The sequence below is a fragment of the Pseudophryne corroboree genome, chromosome 8, assembly GCF_028390025.1.
Source record: "Pseudophryne corroboree isolate aPseCor3 chromosome 8, aPseCor3.hap2, whole genome shotgun sequence".
Taxonomy (NCBI): domain Eukaryota; kingdom Metazoa; phylum Chordata; class Amphibia; order Anura; family Myobatrachidae; genus Pseudophryne; species Pseudophryne corroboree.
The window spans coordinates 160,256,439-160,267,887 of record NC_086451.1 but is presented as its reverse complement, the minus strand read 5'-3'; the positions used below and the strand labels follow the sequence as shown (position 1 = coordinate 160,267,887).

The following is an 11,449-nucleotide window of genomic DNA, read 5'->3' as shown; positions in this document are numbered from 1 at the left end:
GAAATTGAAATGAGGATGCATCTTGCTGCCTTTCCAATGAAGCAAGTTTAATTTAGTAATAGGTGAAAAACCATCCCTACAAAGGTGTTAATCAGAGACTTGGCTTTGTGGACACTTTTCAGAGAACAAATTTGTTAGCATAAAAATAAAGCCAGAAAATGAAGAGCTGTTTAATCACTCAATTGGATTTTTTTTCCAGCATATTTCTTTTTCTCTGCAACCCACTGCTAAATTGTGCTTCCTAGCTGTTTTTATAAAATCACTGAATCAAATCTAACTCTGATTACATCAGAGAAGGCCAGGTACCCTACACCATAACAGGGGGTTTGAAATTTTGACTTGTCTACTTAAAGATCACCAAAATCTGATAACAAGGTCAATTACGTCCCTGGGTGGGATTGAACCACCAACCTTTTGGTTAGTAGCCAGACACACTAACCGATTGCGCCACAGAGACACTTTGTAAAAAGTACGTACTGACAAAGGCTAATAAGCATACATCTAGAACGTTTCCTAGAAAAACTTTAAAAAGTCAATAATCTGGAGAGTTTTTGTAAGATGTTTCTTCCATCAACCAACGAAGAAACACATTGGTACTTTCCCATGATGAGTGAGTGCTTCAGGATCTCTTGCACTTACATGTGCAGCAGAGTACTGCAATGGAAGCATGCTGGGCCCATAACCCAGAGGTAGGCAGATTGAAACTATCCTTTGCTATATGCATTTTTTTTTGTTAATTTAAGTAATCAAAACTGGGATTGATATTTTTGCTCTTTTATTTTTACTTAAAGTACAATAACTTTTACCATTTTAATTTGTTTTAATAGTATATTGACAGTATAGTTTTCTTTAAAAAATCCACTTAATTTTCTTTACCCTATTATTAAAAGGGTAATTGACAAAAACAAACTACATTGTCACCAGAAGAGCAATACAAAATGTACAAGTGATATATTAAAATCATCTTTCCAGCTTGAATTTCAATGATGCATTGGGGCAACGATTTTGTGAGAAACATCTTCACCCTTAAATAAAGATTTTCTTAATTCCTTACCTGTGTGCTAATTAGATATCACCTTGTTTTCACATTAAACAGACTTCTACATGAGAAAGCAGCAAGGATGCAGTGGCGTTAATGTTTCCTGGTGTCAACCTGTATTATTTCAGTAGACATTGAAATGAGGATGCATCTTACTGCCTTTCCAATGAAGCAAGTTTAATTTAGTAATAGGTGAAAAACCATCCCTACAAAGGTGTTAATCAGAGACTTGGCTTTGTGGACACTTTTCAGAGAACAAATTTGTTAGCATAAAAATAAAGCCAGAAAATGAAGAGCTGTTTAATCACTCAATTGGATTTTTTTTTGCCAGCATATTTCTTTTTCTCTGCAACCCACTGCTAAATTGTGCTTCCTAGCTGTTTTTATAAAATCACTGAATCAAATCTAACTCTGATTACATCAGAGAAGGCCAGGTACCCTACACCATAAAAGGGGGTTTGAAATTTTGACTTGTCTACTTAAAGATCACCAAAATCTGATAACAAGTTCAATTACTTCCCTGGGTGGGATTGAACCACCAACCTTTTGGTTAGTAGCCAGACACACTACCCGATTGCGCCACAGAGACACTTTGCAGAAAGTATATACTGACAAAGGCTAATAAGCATACATCTAGAACGTTTCCTAGAAAAACTTTAAAAAGTTAATAAGCTGGAGAGTTTTTGTAAGATGTTTCTTCCATCAACCAACGAAGAAACACATTGGTACTTTCCCATGATGAGTGAGTGCTTCAGGATCTCTTGCACTTACATGTGCAGCAGAGTACTGCAATGGAAGCATGCTGGGCCCATAACCCAGAGGTAGGCAGATTGAAACTATCCTTTGCTATATGCATTTTTTTTGTTAATTTAAGTAATCAAAACTGGGATTGATATTTTTGCTCTTTTATTTTTCATTAAAGTACAATAACTTTTACCATTTTAATTTGTTTTAATAGTATATTGACAGTATAGTTTTCTTTAAAAAATCCACTTAATTTTCTTTACCCTATTATTAAAAGGGTAATTGACAAAAACAAACTACATTGTCACCAGAAGAGCAATACAAAATGTACAAGTGATATATTAAAATCATCTTTCCAGCTTGAATTTCAATGATGCATTGGGGCAACGATTTTGTGAGAAACATCTTCACCCTTAAATAAAGATTTTCTTAATTTCTTACCTGTGTGCTAATTAGATATCACCTTGTTTTCACATTAAACAGACTTCTACATGAGAAAGCAGCAAGGATGCAGTGGCGTTAATGTTTCCTGGTGTCAACCTGTATTATTTCAGTAGACATTGAAATGAGGATGCATCTTGCTGCCTTTCCAATGAAGCAAGTTTAATCTAGTTATAGGTGAAAAACCATCCCTACAAAGGTGTTAATCAGAGACTTGGCTTTGTGGATACTTTTTAGAGAACAAATTTGTTAGCATAAAAATAAAGGCAGAAAATGAAGAGCTGTTTAATCACTCAATTGGATTTTTCTGCCAGCATATTTTTTTTCTCTGCAACCCATTGCTAAATTGTGCTTCCTAGCTGTTTTTTTATAAAATCACTGAATCAAATCTAACTCTGATTACATCAGAGAAGGCCAGGTACCCTACACCATAAGAGGGGGTTTGAAATTTTGACTTGTCTACTTAAATATCACCAAAACCTGATCACAAGGTCAATTATGTCCCTGGGTGGGATTGAACAACCAACCTTTTGGTTAGTAGCCAGACACACTAACCGATTGCGCCACAGAGACACTTTGCAAAAAGTACATACTGACAAAGGCTAATAAGCATTCATCTAGAACGTTTCCTAGAAAAACTTTAAAAAGTCTATAATCTGGAGAGTTTTTGTAAGAATTTTCTTAACTCAACCAACGAAGAAACACATTGGTACTTTCCCATGATGAGATGAGTGCTTCAGGATCTCTTGCACTTACATGTGCAGCAGAGTACTGCAATGGAAGCATGCTGGGCCCATTACCCTGAGGTAGGCAGATTGAAACTATCCTCTGCTATATGCATTTTTTTTGTTAATTAAAGTAATCCAAAACTGGGATTGATATGTTAGCTATTTTATGTTTACTTAAAGTACAATAACTTTTACCATTTTAATTTGTTTTAATAGTATATTGACAGTATTGTTTTCTTTCAAAAATCCACTTAATTTTCTTTACCCTATTATTAAAATGGTAATTGACAAAAACAAACTACATTGTCACCAGAAGAGCAATACAAAATGTACAAGTGATATATTAAAATCATCTTTCCAGCTTGAATTTCAATGATGCATTGGGGCAACGATTTTGTGAGAAACATCTTCACCCTTAAATAAAGATTTTCTTAATTCCTTACCTGTGTGCTAATTTGATATCACCTTGTTTTCACATTAAACAGACTTCCACATGAGAAAGCAGCAAGGATGCATTGGCGTTAATGTTTCCTGGTGTCAACCTGTATTATTTCAGTAGACATTGAAATGAGGATGCATCTTGCTGCCTTTCCAATGAAGCAAGTTTAATTTAGTAATAGGTGAAAAACCATCCTTACAAAGGTGTTCATCAGAGACTTGGCTTTGTGGACACTTTTCAGAGAACAAATTTGTTAGCATAAAAATAAAGCCAGAAAATGAAGAGCTGTTTAATCACTCAATTGGATTTTTTTGCCAGCATATTTCTTTTTCTCTGCAACCCACTGCTAAATTGTGCTTCCTAGCTGTTTTTATAAAATCACTGAATCAAATCTAACTCTGATTACATCAGAGAAGGCCAGGTACCCTACACCATAAGAGGGGATTTGAAATTTTGACTTGTCTACTTAAAGATCACCAAAATCTGTTCACAAGGTCAATTACGTCCCTGGGTGGGATTGAACCACCAACCTTCTGGTTTATAGCCGTACACACTAACTGATTGCACCACAGAGACACTTTGCAAAAGTACATACTGACAAAGGCTAATAAGCATTCATCTAAAACATTTCCTAGAAAAACTTTAAAAAGTCAATAATCTGGAGAGTTTTTGTAAGATGTTTCTTCCATCCACCAACGAAGAAACACATTGGTACTTTCCCATGATGAGTGAGTGCTTCAGGATCTCTTGCACTTACATGTGCAGCAGAGTACTGCAATGGAAGCATGCTGGGCCCATAACCCAGAGGTAGGCAGATTGAAACTATCCTCTGCTATATGCATTTTTTTTGTTAATTAAAGTAATCCAAAACTGGGATTGATATTTTTGCTCTTTTATTTTTCATTAAAGTACAATAACTTTTACCATTTTAATTTGTTTTAATAGTATATTGACAGTATAGTTTTCTTTAAAAAATCCACTTAATTTTCTTTACCCTATTATTAAAAGGGTAATTGACAAAAACAAACTACATTGTCACCAGAAGAGCAATACAAAATGTACAAGTGATATATTAAAATCATCTTTCCAGCTTGAATTTCAATGATGCATTGGGGCAACGATTTTGTGAGAAACATCTTCACCCTTAAATAAAGATTTTCTTAATTCCTTACCTGTGTGCTAATTAGATATCACCTTGTTTTCACATTAATCAGACTTCTACATGAGAAAGCAGCAAGGATGCAGTGGCGTTAATGTTTCCTGGTGTCAACCTGTATTATTTCAGTAGACATTGAAATGAGGATGCATCTTACTGCCTTTCCAATGAAGCAAGTTTAATTTAGTAATAGGTGAAAAACCATCCCTACAAAGGTGTTAATCAGAGACTTGGCTTTGTGGACACTTTTCAGAGAACAAATTTGTTAGCATAAAAATAAAGCCAGAAAATGAAGAGCTGTTTAATCACTCAATTGGATTTTTTTTGCCAGCATATTTCTTTTTCTCTGCAACCCACTGCTAAATTGTGCTTCCTAGCTGTTTTTATAAAATCACTGAATCAAATCTAACTCTGATTACATCAGAGAAGGCCAGGTACCCTACACCATAAGAGGGGGTTTGAAATTTTGACTTGTCTACTTAAAGATCACCAAAATCTGATAACAAGTTCAATTACTTCCCTGGGTGGGATTGAACCACCAACCTTTTGGTTAGTAGCCAGACACACTACCCGATTGCGCCACAGAGACACTTTGCAAAAAGTATATACTGACAAAGGCTAATAAGCATACATCTAGAACATTTCCTAGAAAAACTTTAAAAAGTTAATAAGCTGGAGAGTTTTTGTAAGATGTTTCTTCCATCAACCAACGAAGAAACACATTGGTACTTTCCCATGATGAGTGAGTGCTTCAGGATCTCTTGCACTTACATGTGCAGCAGAGTACTGCAATGGAAGCATGCTGGGCCCATAACCCAGAGGTAGGCAGATTGAAACTATCCTTTGCTATATGCATTTTTTTTGTTAATTTAAGTAATCAAAACTGGGATTGATATTTTTGCTCTTTTATTTTTCATTAAAGTACAATAACTTTTACCATTTTAATTTGTTTTAATAGTATATTGACAGTATAGTTTTCTTTAAAAAATCCACTTAATTTTCTTTACCCTATTATTAAAAGGGTAATTGACAAAAACAAACTACATTGTCACCAGAAGAGCAATACAAAATGTACAAGTGATATATTAAAATCATCTTTCCAGCTTGAATTTCAATGATGCATTGGGGCAACGATTTTGTGAGAAACATCTTCACCCTTAAATAAAGATTTTCTTAATTTCTTACCTGTGTGCTAATTAGATATCACCTTGTTTTCACATTAAACAGACTTCTACATGAGAAAGCAGCAAGGATGCAGTGGCGTTAATGTTTCCTGGTGTCAACCTGTATTATTTCAGTAGACATTGAAATGAGGATGCATCTTGCTGCCTTTCCAATGAAGCAAGTTTAATCTAGTTATAGGTGAAAAACCATCCCTACAAAGGTGTTAATCAGAGACTTGGCTTTGTGGATACTTTTTAGAGAACAAATTTGTTAGCATAAAAATAAAGGCAGAAAATGAAGAGCTGTTTAATCACTCAATTGGATTTTTCTGCCAGCATATTTTTTTTCTCTGCAACCCATTGCTAAATTGTGCTTCCTAGCTGTTTTTTATAAAATCACTGAATCAAATCTAACTCTGATTACATCAGAGAAGGCCAGGTACCCTACACCATAAGAGGGGGTTTGAAATTTTGACTTGTCTACTTAAATATCACCAAAACCTGATCACAAGGTCAATTATGTCCCTGGGTGGGATTGAACAACCAACCTTTTGGTTAGTAGCCAGACACACTAACCGATTGCGCCACAGAGACACTTTGCAAAAAGTCCATACTGACAAAGGCTAATAAGCATTCATCTAGAACGTTTCCTAGAAAAACTTTAAAAAGTCTATAATCTGGAGAGTTTTTGTAAGAATTTTCTTAACTCAACCAACGAAGAAACACATTGGTACTTTCCCATGATGAGATGAGTGCTTCAGGATCTCTTGCACTTACATGTGCAGCAGAGTACTGCAATGGAAGCATGCTGGGCCCATTACCCTGAGGTAGGCAGATTGAAACTATCCTCTGCTATATGCATTTTTTTTGTTAATTAAAGTAATCCAAAACTGGGATTGATATGTTAGCTATTTTATGTTTACTTAAAGTACAATAACTTTTACCATTTTAATTTGTTTTAATAGTATATTGACAGTATTGTTTTCTTTCAAAAATCCACTTAATTTTCTTTACCCTATTATTAAAATGGTAATTGACAAAAACAAACTACATTGTCACCAGAAGAGCAATACAAAATGTACAAGTGATATATTAAAATCATCTTTCCAGCTTGAATTTCAATGATGCATTGGGGCAACGATTTTGTGAGAAACATCTTCACCCTTAAATAAAGATTTTCTTAATTCCTTACCTGTGTGCTAATTTGATATCACCTTGTTTTCACATTAAACAGACTTCCACATGAGAAAGCAGCAAGGATGCATTGGCGTTAATGTTTCCTGGTGTCAACCTGTATTATTTCAGTAGACATTGAAATGAGGATGCATCTTGCTGCCTTTCCAATGAAGCAAGTTTAATTTAGTAATAGGTGAAAAACCATCCTTACAAAGGTGTTCATCAGAGACTTGGCTTTGTGGACACTTTTCAGAGAACAAATTTGTTAGCATAAAAATAAAGCCAGAAAATTAAGAGCTGTTTAATCACTCAATTGGATTTTTTTGCCAGCATATTTCTTTTTCTCTGCAACCCACTGCTAAATTGTGCTTCCTAGCTGTTTTTATAAAATCACTGAATCAAATCTAACTCTGATTACATCAGAGAAGGCCAGGTACCCTACACCATAAGAGGGGATTTGAAATTTTGACTTGTCTACTTAAAGATCACCAAAATCTGTTCACAAGGTCAATTACGTCCCTGGGTGGGATTGAACCACCAACCTTCTGGTTTATAGCCGTACACACTAACTGATTGCACCACAGAGACACTTTGCAAAAGTACATACTGACAAAGGCTAATAAGCATTCATCTAAAACATTTCCTAGAAAAACTTTAAAAAGTCAATAATCTGGAGAGTTTTTGTTAGATGTTTCTTCCATCCACCAACGAAGAAACACATTGGTACTTTCCCATGATGAGTGAGTGCTTCAGGATCTCTTGCACTTACATGTGCAGCAGAGTACTGCAATGGAAGCATGCTGGGCCCATAACCCAGAGGTAGGCAGATTGAAACTATCCTCTGCTATATGCATTTTTTTTGTTAATTAAAGTAATCCAAAACTGGGATTGATATTTTTGCTCTTTTATTTTTCATTAAAGTACAATAACTTTTACCATTTTAATTTGTTTTAATAGTATATTGAAAGAATTGTTTTCTTTTAAAAATCCACTTAATTTTCTTTACCCTATTATTAAAATGGTAATTGACAAAAACAAACTACATTGTCACCAGAAGAGCAATACAAAATGTACAAGTGATATATTAAAATCATCTTTCCAGCTTGAATTTCAATGATGCATTGGGGCAACGATTTTGTGAGAAACATTTTCACCCTTAAATAAAGATTTTCTTAATTCCTTACCTGTGTGCTAATTAGATATCACCTTGTTTTCACATTAAACAGACTTCCACATGAGAAAGCAGCAAGGATGCAGTGGCGTTAATGTTTCCTGGTGTCAACCTGTATTATTTCAGTAGACATTGAAATGAGGATGCATCTTGCTGCCTTTCCAATGAAGCAAGTTTAATTTAGTAATAGGTGAAAAACCATCCTTACAAAGGTGTTAATCAGAGACTTGGCTTTGTGGACACTTTTCAGAGAACAAATTTGTTAGCATAAAAATAAAGCCAGAAAATGAAGAGCTGTTTAATCACTCAATTGGATTTTTTTGCCAGCATATTTCTTTTTCTCTGCAACCCACTGCTAAATTGTGCTTCCTAGCTGTTTTTATAAAATCACTGAATCAAATCTAACTCTGATTACATCAGAGAAGGCCAGGTACCCTACACCATAAGAGGGGGTTTGATATTTTGACTTGTCTACTTAAAGATCACCAAAATCTGATAACAAGGTCAATTACGTCCCTGGGTGGGATTGAACCACCAACCTTTTGGTTAATAGCCATACACACTAACTGATTGCGCCACAGAGACACTTTGCAAAAGTCCATACTGACAAAGGCTAATAAGCATTCATCTAAAACGTTTCCTAGAAAAACTTTAAAAAGTCAATAATCTGGAGAGTTTTTGTAAGATGTTTCTTCCATCAACCAAAGAAGAAACACATTGGTACTTTCCCATGATGAGTGAGTGCTTCAGGATCTTTTGCACTTACATGTGCAGCAGAGTACTGCAATGGAAGCATACTGGGCCCATAACCCAGAGGTAGGCAGATTGAAACTATCCTTTGCTATATGCATTTTTTTTTTGTTAATTTAAGTAATCAAAACTGGGATTGATATTTTTGCTCTTTTATTTTTACTTAAAGTACAATAACTTTTACCATTTTAATTTGTTTTAATAGTATATTGACAGTATAGTTTTCTTTAAAAAATCCACTTAATTTTCTTTACCCTATTATTAAAAGGGTAATTGACAAAAACAAACTACATTGTCACCAGAAGAGCAATACAAAATGTACAAGTGATATATTAAAATCATCTTTCCAGCTTGAATTTCAATGATGCATTGGGGCAACGATTTTGTGAGAAACATCTTCACCCTTAAATAAAGATTTTCTTAATTCCTTACCTGTGTGCTAATTAGATATCACCTTGTTTTCACATTAAACAGACTTCCACATGAGAAAGCAGCAAGGATGCAGTGGCGTTAATGTTTCCTGGTGTCAACCCGTATTATTTCAGTAGACATTGAAATGAGGATGCATCTTGCTGCCTTTCCAATGAAGCAAATTTAATTTAGTAATAGGTGAAAAACCATCCCTACAAAGGTGTTAATCAGAGACTTGGCTTTGTGGACACTTTTCAGAGAACAAATTTGTTAGCATAAAAATAAAGCCAGAAAATGAAGAGCTGTTTAATCACTCAATTGGATTTTTTTGCCAGCATATTTCTTTTTCTCTGCAACCCACTGCTAAATTGTGCTTCCTAGCTGTTTTTATAAAATCACTGAATCAAATCTAACTCTGATTACATCAGAGAAGGCCAGGTACCCTACACCATAAGAGGGGGTTTGAAATTTTGACTTGTCTACTTAAAGATCACCAAAATCTGATAACAAGGTCAATTACGTCCCTGGGTGGGATTGAACCACCAACCTTTTGGTTAATAGCCATACACACTAACTGATTGCGCCACAGAGACACTTTGCAAAAGTACATACTGACAAAGGCTAATAAGCATTCATCTAAAACGTTTCCTAGAAAAACTTTAAAAAGTCAATAATCTGGAGAGTTTTTGTAAGATGTTTCTTCCATCAACCAACGAAGAAACACATTGGTACTTTCCCATGATGAGTGAGTGCTTCAGGATCTACTGCACTTACATGTGCAGCAGAGTACAGCAATGGAAGCATGCTGGGCACATAACCCAGAGGTAAGCAGATTGAAACTATTCTCTGCTATATGCATTTTTTTTTGTTAATTAAAGTAATCCAAAACTGGGATTGATATTTTGGCTCTTTTATTTTTACTTAAAGTACAATAACTTTTACCATTTTAATTTGTTTTAATAGTATATTGACAGTATTGTTTTCTTTCAAAAATCCACTTAATTTTCTTTACCCTATTATTAAAATGGTAATTGACAAAAACAAACTACATTGTCACCAGAAGAGCAATACAAAATGTACAAGTGATATATTAAAATCATCTTTCCAGCTTGAATTTCAATGATGCATTGGGGCAACGATTTTGTGAGAAACATCTTCACCCTTAAATAAAGATTTTCTTAATTCCTTACCTGTGTGCTAATTAGATATCACCTTGTTTTCACATTAAACAGACTTCTACATGAGAAAGCAGCAAGGATGCAGTGGCGGTAATGTTTCCTGGTGTCAACCTGTATTATTTCAGTAGACATTGAAATGAAGATGCATCTTGCTGCCTTTCCAATGAAGCAAGTTTAATTTAGTAATAGGTGAAAAACCATCCCTACAAAGGTGTTAATCAGAGACTTGGCTTTGTGGACACTTTTCAGAGAACAAATTTGTTAGCATAAAAATAAAGCCAGAAAATGAAGAGCTGTTTAATCACTCAATTGGATTTTTTTGCCAGCATATTTCTTTTTCTCTGCAACCCACTGCTAAATTGTGCTTCCTAGCTGTTTTTATTAAATCACTGAATCAAATCTAACTCTGATTACATCAGAAAAGGCCAGGTACCCTACACCATAACAGGGGGTTTGAAATTTTGACTTGTCTACTTAAAGATCACCAAAATCTGATAACAAGGTCAATTACGTCCCTGGGTGGGATTGAACCACCAACCTTTTGGTTAGTAGCCGGACACACTAACCGATTGCGCCACAGAGACACTTCGCAAAAAGTACATACTGACAAAGGCTAATAAGCATACATCTAGAACGTTTCCTAGAAAAACTTTAAAAAGTCAATAATCTGGAGAATTATTGTAAAATGTTTCTTCCATCAACCAACGAAGAAACACATTGGTACTTTCCCATGATGAGTGAGTGCTTCAGGATCTCTTGCACTTACATGTGCAGCAGAGTACTGCAACGGAAGCATGCTGGGCCCATAACCCGGAGGTAGGCAGATTGAAACTATCCTTTGCTATATGCATTTTTTTTGTTAATTTAAGTAATCAAAACTGGGATTGATATTTTTGCTCTTTTATTTTTATTTGAAGTACAATAACTTTTACCATTTTAATTTGTTTGAATAGTATATTGACAGTATAGTTTTCTTTAAAAAATCAACTTAATTTTCTTTACCCTAATATTAAAAGGGTAATTGACAAAAACAAACTACATTGTCACCAGAAG

At 34.8% G+C, this 11,449-nt stretch overlaps 2 non-coding genes across 2 annotated transcripts; both read right to left on the bottom strand.

The window, feature by feature from the left end:
* Positions 1-383: 383 nt before the first annotated feature.
* Positions 384-457, bottom strand: TRNAS-ACU (transfer RNA serine (anticodon ACU)). Its single transcript has one exon. It is a non-coding gene; the product is annotated as a tRNA-Ser (tRNA).
* Positions 458-10,906: 10,449 nt separating this feature from the next.
* On the bottom strand, positions 10,907-10,980 carry TRNAS-ACU (transfer RNA serine (anticodon ACU)). Its single transcript has one exon. It is a non-coding gene; the product is annotated as a tRNA-Ser (tRNA).
* Positions 10,981-11,449: the final 469 nt, after the last annotated feature.